Here is a 25,893-nt window from a genome sequence, read left to right as displayed (position 1 = left end):
TTATCCTAGGGGGAAGGAAAGTCCATATGTCTTTTGAAATTCATTGGCTGGATGATTTTACCCAGTGATCACTTTAAGCCAAGATCATGCTTTTCTTTACACTACATTCATAAATAATTCTGGTAATTCCACAAGCTGGCCCTCTCCATTTTGCCCTCACCTCCCTACTGGACACAGCCTATGTGGTTTGTTGTTGTTTAAGTCATAATACAGGAGATGATAAGTAATGTGTGTGTGCCTGTGGTTGTTTATATATGCATATTCTAAAAAATGCATGTAAGATAGTGATAATCATTTCTGTCTTGTGCCTCTTATTGTGAAGTTGGCAAAATCATCTGTCACCAAGTATTTTTCCAGGTGTCCAAACAAAGTAAATTTTATAGTTATCACAATTACCTCAGTTTTTGATGTTGGCATCTGTGTTACCCTTCTCAAAATATTCATAAATTAGTTGATAGTTGGGAGCAGATTGAATGGAACTGTCTTGTGTTTTTTAAAAAATCTTTGTCAATATACTGGTAAAAAGTAGGCTATGCAAATAAAACCTTCTAGGCCTTAAAAATAATAAAAAATACTGGTTTAGTTGCTTTGCTACAGCCTAGTAAAAGAACAGCTTCTGAAACTACTCAGATTTGCAATATGACGAATAAAAGAAGCGAGTGGAGGCAACTGAGAAATTAATGCACACATGTCTGTATTTAAATGAACAAAACTGTTCAGACAGCATTATTTCCTTGAGCTGTGTCTTTAATATCATCCTCTCCCTCACCCCCCCCAAATTCTCCTAGGTTGATTGATTTATTGTCAGAGCAATTTAGTTAGGAATTCTGGCCAAATTACGGTCTGTTCAGACCCCTGAATAAACTTGAGAGCTGCCTGGGATCCTGACATGGCATTATGCTGCAGCTCACTTGGCACATTCCTTGAGCTGGATTTGTACGCTGATTTTCAGGAGGAAATCTAATAGCTGACATCCATCTGTATCCTTGGTGTGGAACATTTTCTAGCAGGAACTGAGCTCTTGAGAAATATTTAAACTTCTTTGTTGTTTGTTTGGTTGGTTTTTCCTTTCTACCATTAATTAAAGGGATAAAACAAGTGTGAGAATTTCACTGACAAGTGGTTTTTTGCTGACAACAGAACTGTTTCATAGCTTGCTTTATCTCCTAGATCATCTCTGTGTCACTGGAATTTCTTTACCTGCTAAAAGAAATGAAACAAAGATACTGATTAATACATATTGTGCAGGTAAAAACACACTAGAATAACGCTGTGAGAACATTAAAGCTGTGTACAGAAAGTGTTATCAAGCAGTTCATTCTGATGTTAGAGTGTCCACTTCAAAGATGCTGCATACTTACAGAACTGCTAATGCTGCCTGAAGCCAGATGTTTTTTTTAAGTGGTTGTCGAATCAATATATTGAACTGCTCAATTAGATGACCTACTCATCAGCACAGTAAGGACAAAATTAAAGCGTCAATGCAGGTGACTAGCTCTCCTTCAACAATAGGAGCTGGATGTTCATGTTGTTGAGAGTCTCTGCAAATATTTATCCCCCTTAATCTTGTATTACCTGAGTCAGACCTTGCAACTGTGGTTAAAACAATTAACATGTATATTCTCAGATGCTGATGTTCAAGTTGCACTTTACTAATTTTGAAATGTCCTTTTGCTTCAGTGTGTCCGAGCAATCTCTGCCCTCCTCAGCTCAGCCCAACAACTTTCAGTCGGAAGCTGAGCTCAGGGAATTTTCTCAGCATAACCTACCCTTGGCTGAAAATCTACAAAATTTGTCTTGTCTCCACCCCCCACACCCCACTGCAAATATGTCTTTATTATTATACCCTTTTCTTCTTGTGCTGAAACTCAGGCCTGATCAATGCCTAGCCAGGGCTGTGGGTGCAGTCAGAGTTTTGACAGGACTTCTCAGAAGGTTATAGATTCCTCAGAATATTCCAAATTGTTTAAATTTCAAATTGTTTAAATTTTAAATGTAAACATATTTATGGCACTAAATATGAGTTAGTATTGCAGCTGTGTTACACCATGTGTTAAGATCATGTGCCACGATCAGTTGCCAGTTATTTCAGTTAATGTAATGTAGTCTAAGATAAAATTAATAGACTGAAGATTCAGGAAGAATGGGATTTTACTATTGTTTTCAGATAGCACTGCACAAGAAAAGAACTGAAAAGACTAAAAGGTAGTCTGTTAGAGTGACGAAAAACAGAAGGGGCACCTAGAGGTACCCTTCTTTGTAGAGAGAAATAATACAGAAAAATTATATACTGAAATATTTTGATATATACTTAATTGTTTTGCTATATTCTGTATTTTGACATATAGCGTATATACTATGTTTTAATATATCCAAAAGAAATAGTACATATTTTATGTATAGTAAAATATAAAGATATTTTATATACTTAAATAATTTTTATATTTTTATTATGATATAATAAACTATTTTTCTCATTTTCTAAAGTCAGAAGTACCAGACAGTAATTCTTACCTGTTGCATGAATCATATAGAAGTTTTGGAAAGCAGACTAGTAGATGATTTGTAAATAAATATGCTGTGTGAAATGCAGGGCTCTTATGGTTGATTTTAATTACTCATACATTATTGTGAGCAACAATAACAATAATAAGAGTGTTAATAAGAGCTACCAATATTGAGGGTAGCAGAAGCTGTCTGCATGTAGTCATGTGTAAACAAGACATCTAGACTTTATTCTGTACTTTATTCTGGGAAAAAAAGTTGTTGAAGAGATAATTTTTCACTTATTTTGGTAATGCTTAAAGGTTAAAAATGGTTCTAAATAATTTCTTTAAGAAGAGCCAGGCAGAATAGTGAGAGAAATTCATAAGTGAATCAAAAGTAAAGGAGAACTGTACACCGACTTCTCAAAAGACATTTAAGAAGTTTATAATAAAATATATCAGTTTTAGCCTGGATTTTCCCCAGGAACAGCTACAGGAGTGTGAATAGGAAAACAGAAGTGTCATTATGATATAGTTTTAAGCCTCCCAGAAGGAGGATCAACTTGTAGTTAAGGATTGGCTTGGGAGACAGAGATTTATTCCCAGCTCTGCCTCAAACTTCTTATGTAATCTAAAATGTTCTGTGGGGGACAGGTTTTTGTCAGTAGAGTTTATTGCATATGAATACTCAACATTGGAGACACCCAGAACTAAGATTAATCTAACACATCGGCCTTTGCCTGTCAATTTCCTCATGTGTTAAAAGAAGTTGATGGATATCACAGAAATGCAAAGCCTCTATTTATTCTGTTTGACTGAATCTCAGATTTAATCAAAATGTAGGGTTTTGAACTCTGAAAATAGGGCTGGCCAAGGTTTATTTTTCTTTCAAGATTTATTTTTTGTCCTTTTCATCAATCAGTGGGTTACCATACCTCTGTTTCCTTCACACTTAATTTCTTTTAAAGCAGTGGATTTTGTCCAAGATTTCAGGTTCTCAGGACCAAGTAGCAGGGGCTTTGATCAGTCTAAAAAGACTTGGGTCTGTTCACTCTGTATGCACAGCCGTCCTTAAAGAACATGTACAGAAGCCCTAAAAAGTTTGAAATGCATGAAATTTTATTGTTTCACTTGTACAGATGTTTTGTCTTTGAGCAGTAAACTTTATATTTTTTCTGGATGGATCAGACTTATTGCACAGTTATGGGTGAATGCATAACATATAAAACTAGGTGTGGCACTTGCCAAAAATGTGGGATGCAAACTTGGCACTGTTTATGAACACATTGTGGGATCTACTACAACTGTGGGTGTCTAATCTTCAGTCCTGAGTCTTTGTACAGAGCACCTGAAGAAACTACCCCCATGCAAACGTAGTCAAGACTGGGCAGGCAGGATGAGAGGGAAACCTGGCATAAGGTAAGTAGCAAGTTGTAATCCACCTGGGTCTTGCCTCAGTTTTTTGCATAGATCAATTTTACACTTTCATGTAGAACAATGAAAGAGAACTATGAGACAAAAAAAATCTGAGCTTTGTGAAGAATGTGACTTTATATCTCGTGATAGTTTCTGCTTTCCATAGGGTACCAGTAACATGTATTAGCTAGCCTATCGTGCCAGTCAAAGCTAACACAAAAGATTTAGTAACTTCCCCTGCAGTATCAAAACCACTTGAGGTCAGAATTTTTGCCACTGTTGTACCTATTTGTTAAGAGTACTAAACAGGCCTGTGACAGCCAATAAAATATAGAGGAAAAAAAAGGGGGAAAAAAAAAGGGTATGATTTCTCCTTTTTTCCTGCTCTAAAGTTTATTGGATAAGCAGTACTCTGTCATGCCTTCTTGTCAGTGGCAAAATCAAGTAATCAGTTGTCATCAGAAATTCACCAACATGTCTGTAAATAGCAGGCATGATACCAGCAATGTCTTTGTCACAGCTGCATGCCCCTCACGTGGAACACAACAAAGTTTGCTCTAAGCCTCAGTTGGGAAATTCAGGCTCTGAAGTGGGACAGCACCTCTTTGGAGGTGGGAGGTCCACCTATGCAGGCATCTTGATGTTATTTTGTAGCCTGCTGCTCTGAAGACAAAACCTGGATTAATCCTTGTTACTTCTTACTAGTGGAACTGCTTAACGACAAGTCTTGGAGACTGCAGGATTTGTTCTGTTGCTTTGATAGAGGTATTTTTGTAAATTGAAGCAGGCAGCAATAGGATCTTTGAAACTGAAACATAGGCGTTGAGTGTTGTGTCTACCCCCACCCCAAGTACCCCAGACTTATTAGCCAAGCTCGTAGAGACACAAAATTCCAGTTTCCAGTGAGGATGTCTCCTAAGACAGATCCTGGGATGTCTTCTGTGATGGGAGACCAGATGAAAACTAACTTTTTGGTAAATCATAGATTAACCTTCTGAAGGGTTAAAAATAGCACAGTTTACACAGCTGGTAAAATGATATGATTATTTCGTATAAACAAAATGTAGAACAGAATGTTAAATAGGAAGCCATTATATTTTTCTTGTATCTGCAGGTTTTTACTATTTTTGCAGTCTTTATTTAAATACTAACCATAATACTCCCCAAAGAACCAAAATAACAAGTGAGCAAATGAAGTTGTTTCTGCAGGTGTCAAGGAATTCACTAATTTTTTTTCTTCACCACACCTTGTAATTTCCATGATTAAGTTTCTACGCTTTTCTGAATGAGCTGAAATAAAGGTGTGGGCAAGAAAATGTGCTGCCGTTTGCCAAATTTCGGATTTGGCATATTAGTTAGAATTTATTTTCCAATTACACTGAAAATGTACTTGTCTTCCATTGTGACGACTAACATGAAAAAGAAAAAAACCCCAGTACTAACATAAAAAAGAAAAGAAACCCAGTAAGAAAGAAAACTGAGCTTTAATGTCATGATATATACTGTGTTACTTTTGTAAGATTTTATTTCTCAAGCAATTCAAGATAGGCATGTGTAACTTAGATCTTTATTTTTTTCTAGATTTAATTTAAATAAGCAATTATTAGTTTGTCTGAAGTATTCATGGCCCTTGTTTCCAGATAATTAATTGTCACACGTAGTTCAGATTCCTTTTATGCAAAATGTGTATGCTTAACCAGGAGTGCTTTAGGACATTTTCAAGATGAATACAAGCTTTTCATGCTTACATTTATCACTGATAAGTAAGTTACGGAGGCTCATGCTGTGAATGAGAAAATTAGGCATGTCTATATAGTATCAGATAGTATTGGTATTTGTAACTAACGATAAAATAACCTGGCAAGAATTATTCATGCAGTACAAATATCCATAATGCTAGATACTGTCAACAATATTAACTAGAAATTCTTGGCAGGAATTGTCCTTAAGGGGAAAAAAAGCAAAACAACACCAAATCTTTCAAATAATTCCTTCTTAGTAACATACAGGTTTTGAGTGGTGCTTGAGGGAAACAGAGAAAATAATGAAGCTATAGATTTCATTATCAGAAGACTGTTTGTCACTTTAAAAAAAAAATAAATAAATGTATGAGTTGAGTCTTCTTGCCTTAGGTACTGAACCTCTCACTGACAGATGTGAAAGCTGAGGTTACTCAAAAATATCATTCATTTAAGTGTAGGTGAAAGCAGAGATAAGAAAATAGCTCTATATAACATATGAACGGAAACATTTTTCAGTTTGTTCTGTAGTTTCCAGAGGGTGTAATTTGCCACTTCAGTTCTAAGCTGGTATAATTGAAATGGATAGAATCATATTGGTAAAAATAGTAATGACTGTATTGTCAATTATAGGCAGTCTTCGTAAAACTTCTTCAACTTTGAAAGTGATCTTTGAGAAAACTGTGCCTATGTTGCCTACTTCATTTGAAAAGATGCTTGCCAAAAAAAGAAAACACTTATTGAAATTAAAAAAGGATTTCTGTCTTCAGGGCCCATTTAAAAAATGAGAGAGGCTTTTCATTGTTGTATGTCTTATGCAAAAATATGCCAAGTAAGTTAGGTAGTGCTGGTAATTTGGCAGCTGTGTTCTGTTTGATACCCTCTGTACCTGAATGTTAGGACTGATATTTGAAATTCAAATTCAAATTTGAAGTTGAATGGAAGTTAATGCATGTCAGGAATATCGATTTTATAAATCCTGAATGCATCTTTAAAAACTATTCAAGATGCAAAGTAGTGGAAAAATTAGACTGATGCAATTTTTAGAAGGCAAAATAGATCACATGCATTTTCATCCTGAAATAGAAGACAAAACTTACAATTAGTTGCTATTCAAGTATAAGATGCACACAATGGGTTGCCTTGTCTTGATAATGTTTTACATCCTTTTGCTGTTTCAGTTAATATTATGTATCTTTTCATGCTCAGCATCAAAAATAAGCAACTAAACAGGGAATTAAATTAACTATTGCATCACAAGTGGGTGAATAGGACACTTTTCAGTGTCCTATACCTTTGTAGCTGTGGTACTGAGGTCTTTGCACACAGGTTACAACTGAACCTCAAAGGGAGAGCATTAGATGAGATGACAGTGGTGGTCCCAGCTGTGATAATAAAATGGTACTTAGGTATATAGTCATACAGAATACTGCACCGAATCCCACATCCCAGATTCTGAAGTGAGAGTGACTGTGATTTTCATTGCAGACTTTCATATACAATCTCTAGTTGGCTCCACCTATATTGCCAGTCATGGCAGCGACCAAATTATGTGACTGCAGTACACCTGGCTGCTTTTCCAAGGCAAGATTCCTGTTTTCTTTTACCAGCCTTTTAGACTATGCTTTTCTGATAGATAATACTTTCCAGATGTTCCTTTGTGAGAACCTCAGCATATTCTAATTTATTCTTGTTCTAGGATCATTGAATAATGATCATTGAACATACTGCCTAATTTTAGAGTTATGAAAATGCAACCCTACACAGCAGCAGTTCATTAGGAGAATATATGTGTATGTAATGCTTTTGCACCTTTGTGTTGCTAATATATGATTAATTGTAGCAATGTTACTGATATATTGTAAGATCTTTTTTCTTAAATTTTTTTGATTCTCTTCAGATTACAGCTAAGTCTTCCATTTAGCCTTCAGCTGAAAGTCAGCAAACATGATGGGACAGTAACAAAGATTGCATTTCTTATGGTGCATATCATTTAAGAAGTTTGGAGGTCTTCATGTTCTATTCATAGATGTTTTACTTGGTAAAAGATATTTGTAATTAGCCACAGGCGTGGCATAAGTATGAACTGCAATGCTAAGCTATATGTCATCTAAAAGAAGTATGGCTCATTATCCATAGGTTTAAATTCCTTTCATGATGCTTCTAGTAGATAAGAAAGAAAATACCGAGAGGCAGTTGTGTCAATTCAGGGGTAGGATATTTGTTTTCAGTGCTGATAATTTAGCTTCTGCTACTAGAAGTGTGGAAGTTGAAAGTTGGAGAAAGAATAGAAAAGTTTATGTGTAAAACTAATAGTGACTGCCTGGGTATTAATGACTGCATAGCTTAATTTAAAATTGGAGATTGCATAAGCACTTTGAACTCCAGGCAGCAGATTATACACTTATCTTCAAAACTGTACTCCCCAGGCTGATAGAAAGTATACGTTTCATACAAGTGTATGTATTTTGCCATTGAAAACATACAGCTAATTTTCATACTGTGCACTTTCTCTGTCAGATTCTCCACAGAATAACATACTGCTGTCTGGGAGAAGATGCATGAGTGTCCTGCAAATGTATTTCTGTATATATTTCTAACGTATGGCCAGTATTATGCAATATAAAGACAAGGAAAATTAATGTATGCATATGTAAACTTCTGTTTTTTCATAAGTTTTCTTGTCTTTTCTGACCTAATTTGCCTGACTAGAGAAAGAAGCTACAGTTGACTTGTTAACTGTGTCAAAACCGCAGCTTTCAAACCTACTGTCTTTTCCGTCTGATAAAAGACTAGTGAGCTACTTTGAGTTATTTCTCTTCTCCTAGCCCTTCGCAGTGCTCTGAAAATCTGGAATTAAAAGGGCGTTTTACTTTTTGCCTCTTTACAATAAAACAAGAATAATGTTATCTCCTATTACTGCAGGGACAAGTCAGTACAATCTCTGTTTTATGAAAAAAGGAGCAAATGCAAGGTTAATGTTCTAACAGATTCATAATGAAGATAAAGGTGTGGAAGGAATTTTTTCAGAAGATACCTACTGAGAGAGAAGACTTTATATTGCTAGCTATACACACTGGAAGTTTTTACAGGAAGAGGAGAATTGGTCTAGTGATATGAATCTCAGCTATGCATATTTCTGGTATTGATTTCATATGTGATGCTTGATAAATGAATTAGACCAAAGACATGCAGGCCTTATATTTTCTGGATTCTAAGTTTTTGAAATCAGGTCTCTACTTTTCAGATGAAATTTAAGTTGGAAATGAAATCAATAGAAATATGCTTACGGTCACTGGGTTGGTTTTAGCTGATCCTGTGCCTGGAGTTTAAAAGCACTGCTGGATACACAGAATACTGGCCTGAAGCTAGCGTATGCTACACTTCATTATGTTTACAGTGAAAAACATAGGACAGTTGGGATCTGCTGTACTGGAGGTGAATAATGATCCAGTATGGGACAGAGGCAGTCATGCTGCAGAGCATTTCTGTAAATTTAAGAAGTACCTGTAAGATAATAAGTTGCAGGAACATTTTAGTTCATATAATAGTTTAAAATTGATGTAATGCTTAAAATAATTTTTAAAGAAGATGTAAAAAAGCATGCAAATACTATACACTATTACTGAAGCATTCAAAGAACTCATTGAAAATAAACTAAATTAGTTTCTTCCTAAAATATCTGCATATAATCTGTTGTAGCTTTTCTTTACTTTGAACGCATCACATGCATTGTTTGAACTATGAACTTAGTCCTGATAAAGTTCCTCTTTTTTTGATCCACTTAAGATGCATTAGCTGGGTTTGCTAGGTGAGTACAGGAAGATTCTTAGCCATGCTCTTTTAGTCATATTTGGGACATGTGAAAGAAATCACTGTGGACAAAAAAAAGGAAACGGTACTGCTAAACCCTAGAAAAGACTCCAAGAAGCACCAAATTTGCAACCTGCTCTTTCTCATTTCAATTCTTAAATTGAAGAGACATTATAAAACAGATAAGAAATTTAAGGCCTGTTGGCACATCTGCTACCATGGAAGAAAATATTTTTGAACTCACTAGAAAATTTTCCACTCTAAAAAGAATGGAAACAAACATAGCCTCCTAGACGGGAAATATTAGTTTATTTATGAGTTAATTGCATACTTAAGGTCAGGTTTGTGTCAGGAGCTCTATGGGAATTATACTTTTTGTGCCTTTCCATGGATACATATCTATATATATTTAAAATTGTCTTGGATAACATGGAGAGAGGATAGAAAATAATACCATTAGACAGTCAAATTCCCATCGATGTCTTTGCAGTAGAACCTGGACAAGATGGAATGGACAAGTTGTTACTTTCATTTTGAGTGGTGGTGAAGAGGTACTTTTCCCTTCACTATTCTGATAAGAAGAGCTTTAGTAAGAAATTATTTCCTTTCTTGCAGAGGCTTCTGCATGACAGAAATAGTTTTAAGTGAGGAGCTCTTACACAACTACAGTAAAAATGGTATTAAAGTTGCAGTGAAGGCAGGAGTCTGTTCAGATGCACTGCTGAAGAACCATAGGAATTTATTTGCAGACGACACAGGTCACTGACCAGTCACTTTTTTGAGTCATATTCACTTTGTGGGATTAAATTTGTAGCCTACATACTGAACTCTGCCTACTGCGTCTGAGACTGCTTGCAAGTAGTGAGCCATAGCTTTGCTCAGAGATTTCTTGTAACCTGGGTAAAACTTCCTCTTCCACAGTATATGAACAGTTTTCAAAAAAACCTCTGTATTCATCCATGATAACTGTTGCAAATAGAGCTAACTTAAAAAAAAAAAAATCCAGTATACCAAGTAGTAATAAACTATGTGATTGATCACTGTAGGCAGTAGTTCCTTTTTATTCATCTTTTCCAGTTTGTATAAAAAAGTGGATTTGGGGTTAGCTTGCATACTATTCCCTTGTGTCAACAAAATTTTACAGACAATTGTATTATACTAAAGATCAGTATGATTCCACATGCAGATTCCATATTAATTTTTGCTGGAAATAATAAGTTTCTTTTGGAACAAACTAAAAAGGTATGTACTCACTACCTCTGTCTTCTACCAAAAATTTATAATAGAAGTTATTTAGTGATTTTAGCATTCATTCCTTCAATTAGGAGGCAATAGATATAGAATAAACATGCTACAAGCACATTTGAAAAAAAACTTAAAGACTAAGTTTTTCTGTAGTTGTTGGAAATTCTGAAGTTTGTCAGGAGTTATAATTGTGACATAGTGACTAAATTAGTATTTTTTTATCGTCTTATAATCTGACGCTTCTATCATTATAAAAGGGAAATTACATTGACCTTGTCAGTTGTAAAGATAACTTCCACAGCAAACAGCTTAGTTTCTGGGTTTGTTTGAAAACATACAAGACCTTCATTTTGTTCCAGAATTTCTCATAGGTTTAGTTTCGTTTTCTTTTTTTTTTTTTTTTTTCCTAAATACTAGTATGCTGTTTTTGCAAACTCAAAAAGGTCTGCTTGATTTAAGGTCTTGGCTGAAGATAGTGAAGTGGAATAAGGATCTAAAGACTTTACATGAGAACTGTTATTTAGCTTAGATTATTAAAGTTCCGCAGGAACAGAAATGAAAAAAAGGTCGTTTGTTTCTCTGATGTGGTGAAGAAATTAAACTGTTATTTTGCTTGTCTAGTGGCCAGAAAGATTTTTGCTCCTTTTAGAGTCTAACTCACTGTTTATTCTGTCTTGAAGTAAAGCAATACTTTGTAAGATGTGCATGTGTCTAATTGCTTGGTTGAATAATAGATAAGGCTATGCAGTGTAAGAACTGAGGGTTTTTATTTAACAAAAAAAGAAAAAGGGGGCAGGGAATGTTGCCTTTGTTATATGCATTATTAAAACAAAGCACAATGACACGATCTTACTTATCCTGACTCAGGCCTCCCTCTTAATGGTAGCTGTCAGGAATTTCATGGTAGTCTGCTCATAGAAAAGGTGTCAAAGAACTGGAAAGGAGATTAAAATGTGTGACATGATACAGCGTTTTGTTTCCCTCTGCAAATAAGATGGTCTACTTCTAACTGAAATCAGAAATATTCTTTGCAGATGGTGTTGAGGCACTTCATTAGAATCAAATAAATTCATATTAAATGAGTACTGACTAAGGAAGATTGAACTTCATATATAAAAGATTCAAGGAAAAGTTTGAATATTGTTAGATACTGTTTGTAATTCATTCAGAATCACCAGAAAGTACTACCCAGTGGCCTCTGGGATTTGAAACATTTGTTCCATTTTTCAGGAAGCAAGAGTTTTTCTTGAGCAAATGAGCTACTAATTTATGAGTCCCAAGTGAAGCAGCATGGTCCTGGTTGATATGGTCTTCGCATGTTTTATGTCTTTACTTCATGTCCGGTTTTAGGGCAACTAATCTACGTGTTCTATTTCAGCTATGATAATGGTTTCTACTTGACCGGGTAGCATAACCAGCTTATATTCCATGTTATATCTTTTAAGTCTGGAAAAGCAGTAAAAATCTCTCCATGTTGAGCAAGATATAAATATTAGTACTGCAAATCAGGGACTCTAGCTTGTGCAATTGACTAGGTATAAACTGGTTAGCCAGTGCTAGCAAAAGGGAATTAATTTGTAGCATGTCCATAGATATTAGTCATCTGAGATTAAATTATTTTTGGTATTTACACAACGGTAGGATAGCTTTCTCTTGCATAAATCAGGTTATGACCAGGAGTAATGTTTAAGGTCACAAACTGAAATGTTGTTCCTGATTTTATTTTCCTCCTCTTCCTATCACTTCTCAGGGAAAACACCCAGTCAGCTATTACTTCCTTGTTTTGTTTCAGTTGCATTGGTTTGGCAAGGAGAGAGTGAATGAATTGATTTCAGACAGCACCTATTCCTGTTTCCCTGTCATTCACAGGAGGAGCCAGATAACTGGCACAATCCTACTGTAATCCAGGGAAGGGTAGCAGCTCTTCTGTTCAACTTTGTTACCTTGTGGTTCAGACACTGAAGACTGGAGATGCTTTTGTTAAGCAAATGTCAGAAGATAATTTACCAAAATAGTTAAATTAAACAACGGGATGTGCTGTAACCCTAGTGACTTCTGTGAATAGTGTGACTGAATCTACTGTCCATCAGGATCAGTTTACTCTCAACTAATGGTTTTCCAAACAAACAGCTTAAGTCTATGCAAACATTAATTAATAGCTTTGGCACACAACTAAATCATTGATTTGCCATTCTGAGATTATGACAAAAGTCTTTGCATATTTGAATATCCTCTTGGTTTTGGGACAGGATTGAATTATCTTGAATATCTCAGACTCTGAGTAGGTGGCATACTTCAGGCCGCCTTTCTCCAAATAATTTTGGGCAGGATTAAAAAAACCTTCTACCTTTGAAGCTCTCTCAGACTCTTGGAACAAAAATAATATTTCTCCTTATAGTGCAAATTCTGGATCATCATTAAGACTGTGAGTTTGCTATAGTCATGATTCCTCTGACACAAGCTGAGGCTTGGTTTGGGAAGATTTTGTATAAAAAGCCACTGTACCTGTCTTTTTAACCTGTCTGCTACTGAACATGACTTCTGTAAGTTTTTACATATTTGACTGAGTTTTGGTGTTGGTTTTTGTTTATTTTGTGCCTTTAAATAGTAGTTATTTAGAGTGTTAAACTGAGGAACAAATCTAGCCAATAATACAAGCAGCACTTCCTTTTCTCATTTCCCTTTTTCTTTTCCCTTTTTCTTTTTCCCTTTTCCCTTTTCCCTTTTTTTCCCTTTTTCCTTTTCCTTTTGTTCCTTTCTGTAACAACAGTGTATTCATGTTTAGTGTATCTGAGCATTTTGACTACGACTTCTTTCTCCCCTCAGAGCCAGTGGCCTCTTTCATATCACTGTGTTGTCAGCACTGTTACTTCATTCTTGAATACTTGCTGTTGTGGTGGTTTAGCCCCAGTCGGCAATTAAGTACCACACAGCCGCTTGCTTACCCTCCCTGCCCCAGTGGGATGGGGAGAGACTCGGAAGAACAAAGTAAGAAAACTCGTGGGTTAAGATAAGAACAGTTTAATAATTGTAATAATAATAATAATAATAATAATAATAATAATAATAATACTAATAATAATAATAATAATTTGTAATGAGAAGGAAAACAATAAGAGAGCGAGAGAGGAACAAAACCCAGGAAAAAGAAAAGAAAACACATGATACAACTGCTCACCACCCGCTGACTGATGCCCAGCCAGTCCCCGAGGAGCGATCGCTGCCCCCTGGCCAACTCCCCCCAGTTTCTGTACTGAACATGACGTCATATGGTATGGAATAGCCCTTTGGCCAGTTTGGGTCAACTGTCCTGGCTGTGCCCCCTCCCAGCTTCTTGTGCGCCCGGCAGAACATGGGAAGCTGAAAAGTCCTTGACTCGTATAAACATGATTTAGCAACAACCGAAAGATCAGTGTGCTATCAACATTATTCTCATACTAAAATCCAAAACACAGCACTATACCAGCTACTAGGAAGAAAATTAACTCTATCCCAGCCAAAACCAGGACAGTATCCACCCCTTATCCTATACCATCTACTCATGGCCAGGTTTGACCCTTTCTAATACATTCCAATTCATCACCACCACTTTTCCTGTCTTTTGATATATACACACAGATATCATTCCCTTGGTCTATGGGCCGTCCCTCTAAAATATCTGTTGAGTTCATTTAGTCCATGGCTTTGGTCTCCATCTGTCATAACAGTCCTTCAGGGCAGGAGAGATGGTGTGTGGTGTTGGATTGTTGCATGCTGAAGCCAGTTCTCGTTCCATCACCGCTGCACTTTGCTTGGTTTCATCAAAGTTCATTCTTCATTAATCTGGGTGATTCTCACGGAAATACTGTTGATATGGCATATAGCAACCATGAAAGTGATTACACACAGTATTATATAGCAATTAACATCATACCATTCAGTTCATTGGCTATTTTCACCCAAAATCAAATCCCCGTGAGGTACACATCAAACTTCCCCATCCTTTCACATTACCCACTAAGTCCACCCAGGTCCTTGAGCAAAAGCAATGCCATGAATAGGTTTTCCTTTGCCTGAGGCAGGAGTAACCCAGACTGTCTTCCCCAGCATGTTTTTATGTGCACTACAGGGACTTTATCTCCTTCTACAGTGCATAAGTGTTTTGATTGGACAGGGACAGCTCTATTGACAGGTCCCCTAGTGTTGACTAACCACCTGGCCTTTGCTAGATGTGTACCCCAATGTTTGAAAGTCCTACCACCCATTGTGCTCAGTGTAGTCTTTAACAGTCCATTGTATCTGATTTTCCCAGAGGCTGGTGCATGATAGGGGATGTGATATACCCACTCAATGCCATGCTCTTTGGCCCAGGTATCTATGAGGTTGTTTTGAAAATGAGTCTCATTGTCTGACTCAGTTCTCTCTGGTGGGCCATGTCGCCACAGAACTTGCTTTTCAAGGTCCAGGATAGTGTTCGAGGCAGTGGCATGGGGTACAGGATATGTTTCCAGCCATCCGGTGGTTGGTTCCACCACTGTAAGCACATAGCCCTTGCCTTGGCGGGTTTGTGGGGGTGTGATATAATCGATCTGCTAGGCCTCCCCATATTTATATTTCAGACATTGTCCACCATACCACAGAGGATTTAGTTGCTTGGCTTGTTTAATTGCAGTGCATGTTTCACATTCATGGGTAACCTGTGCAATGGTGTCCATGGTCAAGTCCGCCCCTTGATCACGAGCCCATCTATATGTTGCATCTCTTTCTTGATGGCCTGAGGTGTCATGGGCCCACCGAGCTATAAATAATTCACCCTTATGTTGCCAGTCCAGATCCGCCTGTGCCACTTCAATCTCAGCAGCCTGACCCACCTGCTGGTTGTTTTGGTGTTCTTCAGTGGCCCAGCTCTTGGGTAGGTGAGCATCTACATGACGTGGTTTTACAACCAGGTTCTCTACCCAGGCAGCAATATTTTGCCACAATGTGGCAACCCAGATGGGTTTGCCTCTGCGTTGCCGATTGTTCTGCTTCCATTGCTGTAACCACTCCCACAGGGCATTTGCCACCATCCATGAATCAGCATAGAGTTAGAACACTGTCCATTTTTCTCGTTCAGCAATGTCTAAAGCCAACTGGATGGCCTTTACTTCTGCAAATTGGCTCGTTTCACTGTATCCTTGAGCAGTTTCTACCACTTGTTGTATAGGACTCCATACAGCAGCATTCCATCTCCGATGCTTTCCTACAGCACCACAGGACCCATCAGTGAATAGGGCATATTGCTTCTCATTTTCTGGTAGTTTATTATACAGTGGGGCCTCTGCAGCATGCATCACCTCCTCCTCTGGTGATATTCCGAAATCTTTGCCTTCCGGCCAGTCCATAATTACTTCCAAGATACTTGGGTGATTGGGGTTTCCTATTTGAGCCCACTGTGTAATCAGTGTGACCCACTTACTCCACGTAGCATCAGTTGCATGATGTGTAGAGACTGTCCCTTTGAACATCCAGCCCAGCACTGGTAGTCAGGATGCCAGGAGGAGCTGTGCTTCAGTACCAACGACTGTGGTACCCTTCTCATGGAAGGTACTCCTTCATGGAACCACCGTGAAGGAGTTCCGAAGCAGCTGGAACTCCTTCATATGCTGCCAATATCTCTTTCTCAGTTGGAGTATAGTGTGCCTCAGATCCTCTGTATCCCCGACTTCAAAACCCTAAGTGTCGACCTTGAGTCTCCCCTGGTGCTTTCTGCCAGAGGCTCCAGGTAAGGCCATTCTCCCCGGCTGCAGTGTAGAGCACATTTTTTACATCTTGCCCTGCCCAGACTGGCCCAAGGGCTACTGCATGAACTATCTCCCATTTAATTTGTTCAAAGGCTTCTCATTGCTCAGGGCTCCATTTGAAATTGTTCTTTTTCCGGGTCACTTGATAGAGAGGGCTTACAATCAGACTATAATTTGGAATATGCATTCTCCAAAAACCCACAACACCTAAGAAAGCTTGTGTTTCCTTTTTGCTAGTTGGTGGAGACATGGCTGTTATTTTGTTAATCACATCCATTGGGATCTGATGACATCCATCTTGCCATTTTATTCCTAAAAACTGGATCTCCTGTGCAGGTCCCTTGACCTTACTTTGTTTTGTGGCAAAACCAACTTTCAGGAGGATCTGGACTATTTTCTTCCCTCTCTCAAAAACTTCTTCTCCTGTATCCCCTGCACAATAATGTCATCAATATATTACAGGTGTTCTGGAGTTTCACTCTGTTCCAGTGCAGTCTGGATCAGTCCATGGCAAATGGTGGAGCTGTGCTTCCACCCCTGGGGCAATCAATTCCAAGTGTACTGAATGTGCCTCCAAGTGAAAGCAAACTGCGATCTGCACTCTGCTGCCAAAGGGATTGAGAAAAATGCATTAGCGATATCACTTGTGGCATACCATTTGGCTGGTTTGGACTCCAGTTCGTATTGAAGTTCCAGCATGTCCGGCACTGCAGCAGTCAGAGGCGGCGTCACTTCATTCAGGCCACGATAGTCTACTGTTAGTCTCCACTCTCCGTTAGACTTTTTCACTGGCCATATGGGACTGTTAAAAGGTGAATGAGTCTTACTGATCACTCCTTGGCTCTCCAGTCGATGAAACAGCTTATGGATGGGAATTGGAAAGTCTCAGTTGGTGAGATATTGCCTCTGGTGCACCGTTGTAGTAGCAATTGGCACCTGTTGTTCTTCAACCCTCAACAGCCCCACAACAGAAGGGTCCTCTGAGAGACCAGGTAAGGTGGACAGCTGTTTAACTTCCTCCGCCTCCAAGGCAGCTATACCAAAAGCCCACTGGTACCCTTTTGGGTCCTTGCAATACCGTCTCCTGAGGTAGTCTATACCAAGGATGCACGTAGCCTCTGGACCAGTCACCATGGGATGCTTTTGCTACTCCTTCCCAGTTAGGCTGACTTCAGCCTCCAATAGAGTTAGCTGTTCAGATCCCCCTGTCACTCCAGAAATACAGATGGGTTCTGCCCCTATATAGCTTGATGGCATTAGGGTACACTGTGCACCGGTGTCTACAAGAGCCTTATACTCCTGTGGGTCTGATGTGCCAGGCCATCGAATCCACACAGTCCAGTAAACGCAGTTGTCCCTTTCCTCCACCTTGCTGGAGACAGGGCCCCTCTAGTCCTGGTCATAGTATTCATTACCCACTTGTACATATGAGTGATTCTAACCCAAGTTCTGACATATGAGTATTCCAACCTGAATACTGTGTTTAGTTTTGGGCCCCCCACTACAAGAGAGACATTGAGGTGCCCGAACATGTCCAAAGAAGGGCAACGAAGCTGGTGAAGGGTCTAGAGCAGAAGTCTTATGAGGAGTGGTTGAGTGAACTTGGGTTGTTAAGCCTAGAGAAAAGGAGGCTCAGGGGAGAACTTATTGCTCTCTTCAACTACCTGAAAGGAGGTTGTAGAGAGGTGGGGGTCGGTCTCTTCTCCCAAGTAACAAGTGATAGGATGAGAGGAAATGGCCTCGAGTTGCACCAGGGGAGGTTTAGACTGGATATTAGGAAAATTTCTTCACTGAGAGGGTTATCAAGCACTGGAACAGGCTGCCCAGGGAAGTGGTTGAGTTGCCATCCCTGGAAGTATTTAAAAGACGTTTGGATGAGGTGCTTAGGGACATGGTATAGTGGTGGTCTTGGTAGTGTTAGGTTTATGATTGGACTTGATGATCTTAAAGGTCTTTTCCAACCTATACGATTCTGTGATTCTGTGATTCTGAGTCAGGAGCTCCTTCATTAAAATCAGGAGTAAGATCAGCCCTTTTACTCTGTCTGGGGAACTGTCCACTAGAAACTGGCGCAGCAATTTTCCTGGAAGAACCTCCTTGTGTGATTGTTCTTCCTTGCAACTCACGTACCTGTGACTCTAGGGTCGAGGTAGGTTTTTCATCCCACTTCCTCATGTCCTGCCTGTGGTCACGCAGGTAAAACCATAGGGTGCCCCATGGTGTGTACCCTCTATATCCTCTCTCTTGAGCAGAGGAATGCTGACTCCTGATAGCTGAGATACTGGTCTGTATAGATGGAAAGTAGGACCTATCCTGTTCGAGTTGCTGGACCTTCCAGGACAATTACTCCACAGCCAAGACAAGGGAGGAAGAGATACTTTCTTTGTGTTCCTGGAGCTGGCCAGCCAATTCATCCACCATTGGACCCTCTCTGTCTTTCCAGGTCAGTATTGCCAATGAGTTGGCATCCAATGCTGGTGCACTCCACACCAAATTCCACCACATGGGTCATGTACACTGGACTTCATCTGGATCTTTGGATAACTGCTTGTTGTTCAGGTCACCGTAAACTACCTCCAGCATGGCTAATTCCCTCAGGTACAGGCCATGTCTCTCCACGGTGGTCCATTTGCCTGGGAGATATATAACACCTTCCTTGAAGGAATACCTTTCCTTCATAGCTGACAGAGCCGCCTCCAGAGGCTGAGCGTTTGTGCCCCTTTTCCAATCACTTTGTCAATGTCCCCTTCCCTAGAAAGAGATCCTAGCTGTTTTGCTTCCTTACCCTCTAATTCCAGGCTACTGGCCCCGTTTTCCCAGCATTGGAGCAGCCAGGTGACAATGCACTTGCCTGGATGATGGCTGAAGTCTTTTCACATATCTTGCAGCTCACTCAGGGATAGGGATCGGGTGGTTTCTGTCTCATCCACAAGTTCTTCCTCTTCCTCTCTTTGTGATAGCCCTGCTTTTTCATCTTCCCTTTTTAAATGAGCTGACTTTCACTTCCACAATTTGTCCTTGTGTGTAGGGGTGACTGATACTGACACAGGTTGGTTCCCTAGTTCAACTGCATTATCTGTTGCAGCAGGGGCTGGAGTAGCCACAGTACCTATTGCGGGGGGGGGGGGGGTGGCTGGAGTAGCTGTGGTGTCTGTTGTTTTGTCACCAGATCCAGAGATCCTCTGTTCCCCTTGAGGGTTCTGAATACTGTTGAACAGGGCTCAGTAGGCATGGGGCAGGCCACAGCACATTGCAGTGATTTGTATCTCCTTAGAATTTTCAGAGTGACAGCATCCTTTTCCAAATATTCTACTAATTTTTCAGGATTCTGCACTTATTCAGGGGTGAAGTTCCAAAACACTGTAGGTGCCCGCTGTCCTAGGCATTTGCCCATGCTATCCCACACACCCTGCCACTCATAACTATCCAGCCTTGGGGAGATCTCTGGATGATATTCTTAAATTGCTTCCTAATCTTAGACAAAACCGAAACAATATTCCCAAGCAATACCAATAGATGTATCTTAGCTACCCAAGGATGTTCAAGATAGTGAAAAGTTATTGTAACGAAGGAGGAAGGTAGTGAAGGTGCCATTTTGTATTTCCTCCATAAAAACGTCTCAGAGGAAGAAGTATAATTGGTAATTGTCTCCACTAGGTGGTACCTGAAGTACAGTAACGGCTTCAGTACAAAACTTAAATATCAAAATAAACTCAAGGTCACTGTTTTAATAACAAATCTCCCAGGCAAAACATGACTCATCACTGCAGAGCACAGCAAACTGCAAAAACCAACACCAATCTTTAAACATGTACAGCAAAAAAATGAGCATGGTGCAGATCAGGTAAACCAATATCAAGAACAGATGAATCAATATCGTGGCCCGCAACTATTAACAGATCTAATTTTCTTTAATATGCTCTGGTTAATCTGTTATTATCTCAAACCCTTTGAACCCCACGTTGGGCACCAAAAAGGACTGTTATGGTTTATCCCCAGTTGCCAATTAAGTATCATAGAGCCGCTCGCTCACCCTCCCCGTCCGGAGGGATAGGGGAGAGAATCAGAAGAGCAACAGTAAGAAAACTCGTGGGTTGAAATAAGAACAGTTTAATAATCAGAACAAAATAATAACAATAACAATAACAACAACAACAACAACTAATAATAATAACAACAACAGCAATGAGAAGGAAAACAACAAGAGAGCGAGAGAGGAACAAAACCCAGGAAAAAGAAAACAAGTGATACAACTGCTCACCACCCACCAAACGATGCCCAGCCAGTCCCCAAGCAGTGATCACTACCCCCTGGCCAACTCCCCCCAGTTTCTGTACTGAGCATGACACCATATGGTATGGAATAGCCCTTTGGCCAGTTTGGATCAACTGTCCTGGCTGTGTCCCCTCCCAGCTTCTTGTGCGCCTGGCAGAGCATGGGAAGCTGAAAAGTCCTTGACCAGTGTAAACATGACTTAGCAAAAACTAAAGTATCAGTGCGTTATCAACATTATTCTCATACTAAAATCCAAAACACAGCACTATACCAGCTACTAGGAAGAAAATTAACTCTTTCCCAGCTGAAACCAGGACACTTGCATATGAGTGTTTAGGGATGAAGTGTCCTTTTTAATTTCAAAGAAATGAAACAAAATAGATCACATTTTTGAGGTGTCCACTTGGATTATCACAACTAATCTTAAACAATTAGGACTTCTGCATTCCTTTTCCATTGGCCTTCTTCATTATTTTTATTGTTGCTATCTTCTCTCAATCTCTTCCCTCTGTGCTTAGGCTGATGTGAACTTCCTACTTTGATGTAAATATAGAACTCTCATATCATAAGAAATGTTGTTGATAGGACCACAAGTAAAAGAAATGAGGAAATGTGTTCTTTGACAAAATTTTATTCCTAGCATTACATGATGAATTTTCAAGGAGTGCCTCTATCATTCCTGCTCTCAGGAGAAGCTAAAAAAACATCCTGATGTTCCTACATGGGGTTTGATTACAAAACACCCAAAACAAAAAAAAGCTGTGAATGGAGTGTGCTACAGTAAATAAAATATATTAAGAGTAATTTCTGTATAACTGTACTATGCTGAACTAACAACAGGAGTGGTTGCATCTCACTGACCTGACCACTCAGTTGTATTGTTATTTCTACTTTACTGCTTTACTCCTTTGCTTTCCCATAACTAATCAATATTTTGACCCAGGCAACCACACAAGGCTGAGTTGAACTCTCTCAGGTTGTCAGTCATAATCTCTGCATAATACCATCTTGGAAGAGAGGACTGCAAATGTGACCAAGTGAGAAAGGCCATCCCTTAGTTCTTACTAGTACAGTTTTCAGTAACTAATTACTAGTATGAAACTGCCTGAAATGATGGAGATTTATGGAGAGTCACTACAGTGCATCTGGTCTTGCCTGCAAATGTGACGATGTGACATTCTCTTGTATCATTAATCTAACCAAACCCAGTGGGGACCTGCTGGGGCTCAACATTAGGCTGCAAAAGTGGAAGATAGAAGGTCAGAGCACGTCTATGATACTGTTCTGGGTATTCAAACAAACTCTCACAATCTGTTATACTGACACAACCCAGTAGGCTCAACCATGCATTGTGGGAGGAAAATAAAACATACGATATTGATGGCAAAGTTTGGAGAAACCTTCTTGCCCATTATTCAGCCACAGCATGATTTTGAGATTTTTATACTCTGAAACAATTGCATTGCAATTAATAATAATAATAATAATAATAATAATAATAATAATAATAATAATGGAGGGACATAATCTTGGTTTACAGAAGAAGACAAAATGGTTTTGGCCTCCTGCTGCTGTAGAGCCAGGCAGTTGGTCACAAGTTAATACCACCATCTTGGCAAATGTTGGGATATTATCTTATAAACACATTTGTTGCACCCTACTGATGTTTCTTGAAGAAAGAGTAAAGAGGGGGTGAGGCAGCTGTTTTCATCTTCAGCGTCTTCAGTGCTAATCACTGCACTCTCTAGCTGATTCATTGTCATATCCACCATATGGTTGAATAGTTCAGCCTTGGATCTATTTTATACAGTAGATATTTAATTGCTGCTGCCTCGGCTGTAGGATTGGAAAGCTTACCTTGAAGTCCACTTTGTCCATTAAATTTTCATTAATGAAACATTAAAAAATTTGTATACATAAAAACTAATTATTGATGTTGACAAAGGCTCATTAAATGTCTGCTTCAGCCCCATATGTAATTTTAAATTCTATTTAATTTTAATTATGTATGAAATTACAACCAAATGAAAGACATGAAACAAGTATATAGGGGCATTACAAGCATGCTGTTTTGGTCTTTATTTTTTGTATTTGCAGTGGATGATTAGTTCATAATAACTTGAAATATATTTTGTACAGATGTCACTTTCTTGGTTGTTACATAGTCTGCTTTATCATACAGCTGCTCTGAGCTACTAGATAATAAGACAGATAATCTCCTCTAGCTTCACCAAATTTTTTCCTCTTTTTAGGTATAGAGTTGAAATCTTTCTGTGAAACTCACGAACCTCATTTGGGGATGAAGACTAAAAGTATTTGTGAAGGCAGTCACTCAGTGGTCTAAGTACTAGGTTTCCAGAAGCAACCTAAAATTTAATTTTGATAGGATTCATTTCTTAATTTCTTTCTATGCACGCTCTCAGAAAAAAAATCATGTTCACATATGTTCATGTATGTGAACATGACCTCAAATGACCACATAAATACACAAGGATGGAGTCACCTGTGAAAATCTCTCACAGCACTGTTTCTTTGGAACATCTGCTAGCAAGACTGGAAGGAATGCAGATGACAAGTGACTTTTTGGTTAATGTACCTATCCTTATAAATCTATGCCTTCACATACTGGGAGGCAGAATCTGAATTTTTTTGCCTCCTGACTTGACCTTGAATGTGTCTGGTAAAATCTCCTACAAGGAAAAACAACCCAAGTTCCCTCATTCTAATGTAAATTTTTCTTCAAAATAAAACATTTGATTCTGGTTTTTTTGGTTGTTGTTTTAAAACCTCATTACAGATGGGTCTCTTTGAGCCCTGAATTCTTATGCAAAACACCCAGCATTAAGGTGTATGTATCAGCCACTTGTACTCTTTACACAGGCTGAAATGCTAAAATGATTTTTTCTGAATTAAGAAGTACTAATGAAGTTCTTTCCAAACCAAAGTAAATACTATATATATAGGCACCAGTAATCCATCCGTATTTAATTAGCATAGCAATTCAATGACTATTATATCCCATCTAAATAATGAGAAAGACATTGGGATATGAAACACTTAAATGCAAACATGATGGTTTGTTCTGTTAAACAGAAACACGTTTAGGCATGGCTTAAGCTGTCTGTACAGATATTTCACTGTTGAGGTTTTATTTTGGAAATGAAAAATATCTATCTTCTCATTGCCTTAACAATCTGTTAGATTTGAGTGGCGAGTATGTGGTGAGCTACCTGTGTGTGCTGATTTGCCTGCTTACCACGATTGCTATAAAATTGAAGAGGGTCCTTCTGAGATGAGAAATGTTTATTCTTCCTGTGATTTGGAACTAGAATTCTAACATGTTGTCAGAGCGAGTATAAAGAAACATAGATTTTTTCACTGTTTTGATTATGAGGTTTTATAATCGGGCGGATAAAGTGGATACAACAGTTATTCACTGGGCGTATACCAAATTACTGAAGAGGGACCTTGGCAGATTTTCAAGCTGTCTACAGTACTCCTAGGTTGAGTAGGAGTCCATTTACTATCATGGTATGTACAGAAATTTTATAGTACAGAAGAAACTCATCAATGCAAAAATGTGACTAACTCAGACCTGAGTAAATCAGAATAAGAAAGTAAAAAGGAAAAGGGCTTCTTTGAAGTGAAAATGGAACATAGACATTTCGCTGTTCCATCTGTGGTACACAAATTCCAAATAATTGAGCTTTAAAATCCCTGCTGAGCTACTGCCTGCTGTTGGAGGTTCCCACATCTCTGCATACACCATTAAAATTTCCATTAACAAGTTCACTACTGGACATGATCAGGTGTTTCTTGGTCACAATACCCTTCTGTGAGGCTTTAGGTGGGAGCTGGTTTTGAATCACACTAACTTGACCGGTCTATATTTGAAATTATCATAGCATCTAAATAATATCTCCATTATTAAATTAGTAGGAACAGAATATTTTCTGAAAGACAAGGTTTCTTTCACTAATAACTTTACTACTCCCCTGCTATGTAAGGCTTTAAGAAAAAATGTGGAAAACCTGCCCACTGTCTGTTGGTGCAGCAGGGCTGTCTTGTTCATGAAAAACAGTATATTTATCTTAAAACAGTATGCCTATTTTGCCATGCTTATTCTGACTAAAAAAGACTGTCCTCGCTTTTCTCCTTGTGTTCACATCCTTGTATTCTGGGGTTATACAGGAGACTACTTGTACTATCATAAATTACAATAGCTCTGACGACCAAATAGGAACAATCTGTTTTCCTTAATGATTTTTGAATGAGACAGTGGCCTGACTGCAGTGAAATCCAACTCTCTGAGCCCAGCACCTTATGTCATGTTTATGTCAGTATATTCGTATTAGAGATGTAGTGTCTCATGTCAAAAACAGGCTGGTTAAGGAGATCACTTGATCCTGTGCATGCAGAGATCTTTCTAATTTAATACAGCTTCTCACTGTAGGTTTTGATTTTTTTTTTAGTTTTTTTGCTTGGAGGGGGGGCAGGTGGTTGACCTACAGAACAAAAGTAAAAGATCTTGCTAATGGAAGTAAAGCAGGACAAGGTCATGGAACCATAGAATCACAGAACATCCCAGGTTGGAAAGGACCTCAAAAGATCATCTTGTCCAAACTTTTGTGGGAAAGGGAACCTAGATGAGATTATCTAGCACCCTGTCCAATTGCATCTTGAAAATCTCCAGTGACGGCGACTCCACCACGTCCTTGGGGATGTTGTTCCAGTGATTGATGGTTCTTACTGTAAAAAATTTATTTCTTATATCAAGATGAAATCTCTCCTGGTGCAACTTGTACCCTTTGCCCTTTGTCTTTTCCATGTGGCTTCTTTTGAAGAGAGAACCTCCATCCTCTTTGTAGATGTCCTTCAAGTACTGGAATACTGTGATGTAGTCCCCCCTGACCCTTCCTTCTGCAGACAGAAAAGGCCTAACTCCTTCCGTCTTCCCCCATCGGGGGCAGTCTTTTCAGCCCTTTGGTCATCTTTGTGGCCCTCCTTTGGACTCTCTCCAGTCTGTGATCATCTTTGTGGCCCTCCTTTGGTCCTTCTCCAGTCTGTCTGCATCTTTCTTGAATTGTGGGGACCAGAACTGGACACTGTACTCTAGGTGCAGCATGACAACCATTGAGTAGAGTGGGATGATCACTT

The sequence above is a fragment of the Mycteria americana genome, chromosome Z (genome assembly GCF_035582795.1).
Source record: "Mycteria americana isolate JAX WOST 10 ecotype Jacksonville Zoo and Gardens chromosome Z, USCA_MyAme_1.0, whole genome shotgun sequence".
NCBI classification, from domain to species: domain Eukaryota; kingdom Metazoa; phylum Chordata; class Aves; order Ciconiiformes; family Ciconiidae; genus Mycteria; species Mycteria americana.
This window is presented reverse-complemented; position numbering follows the sequence as displayed.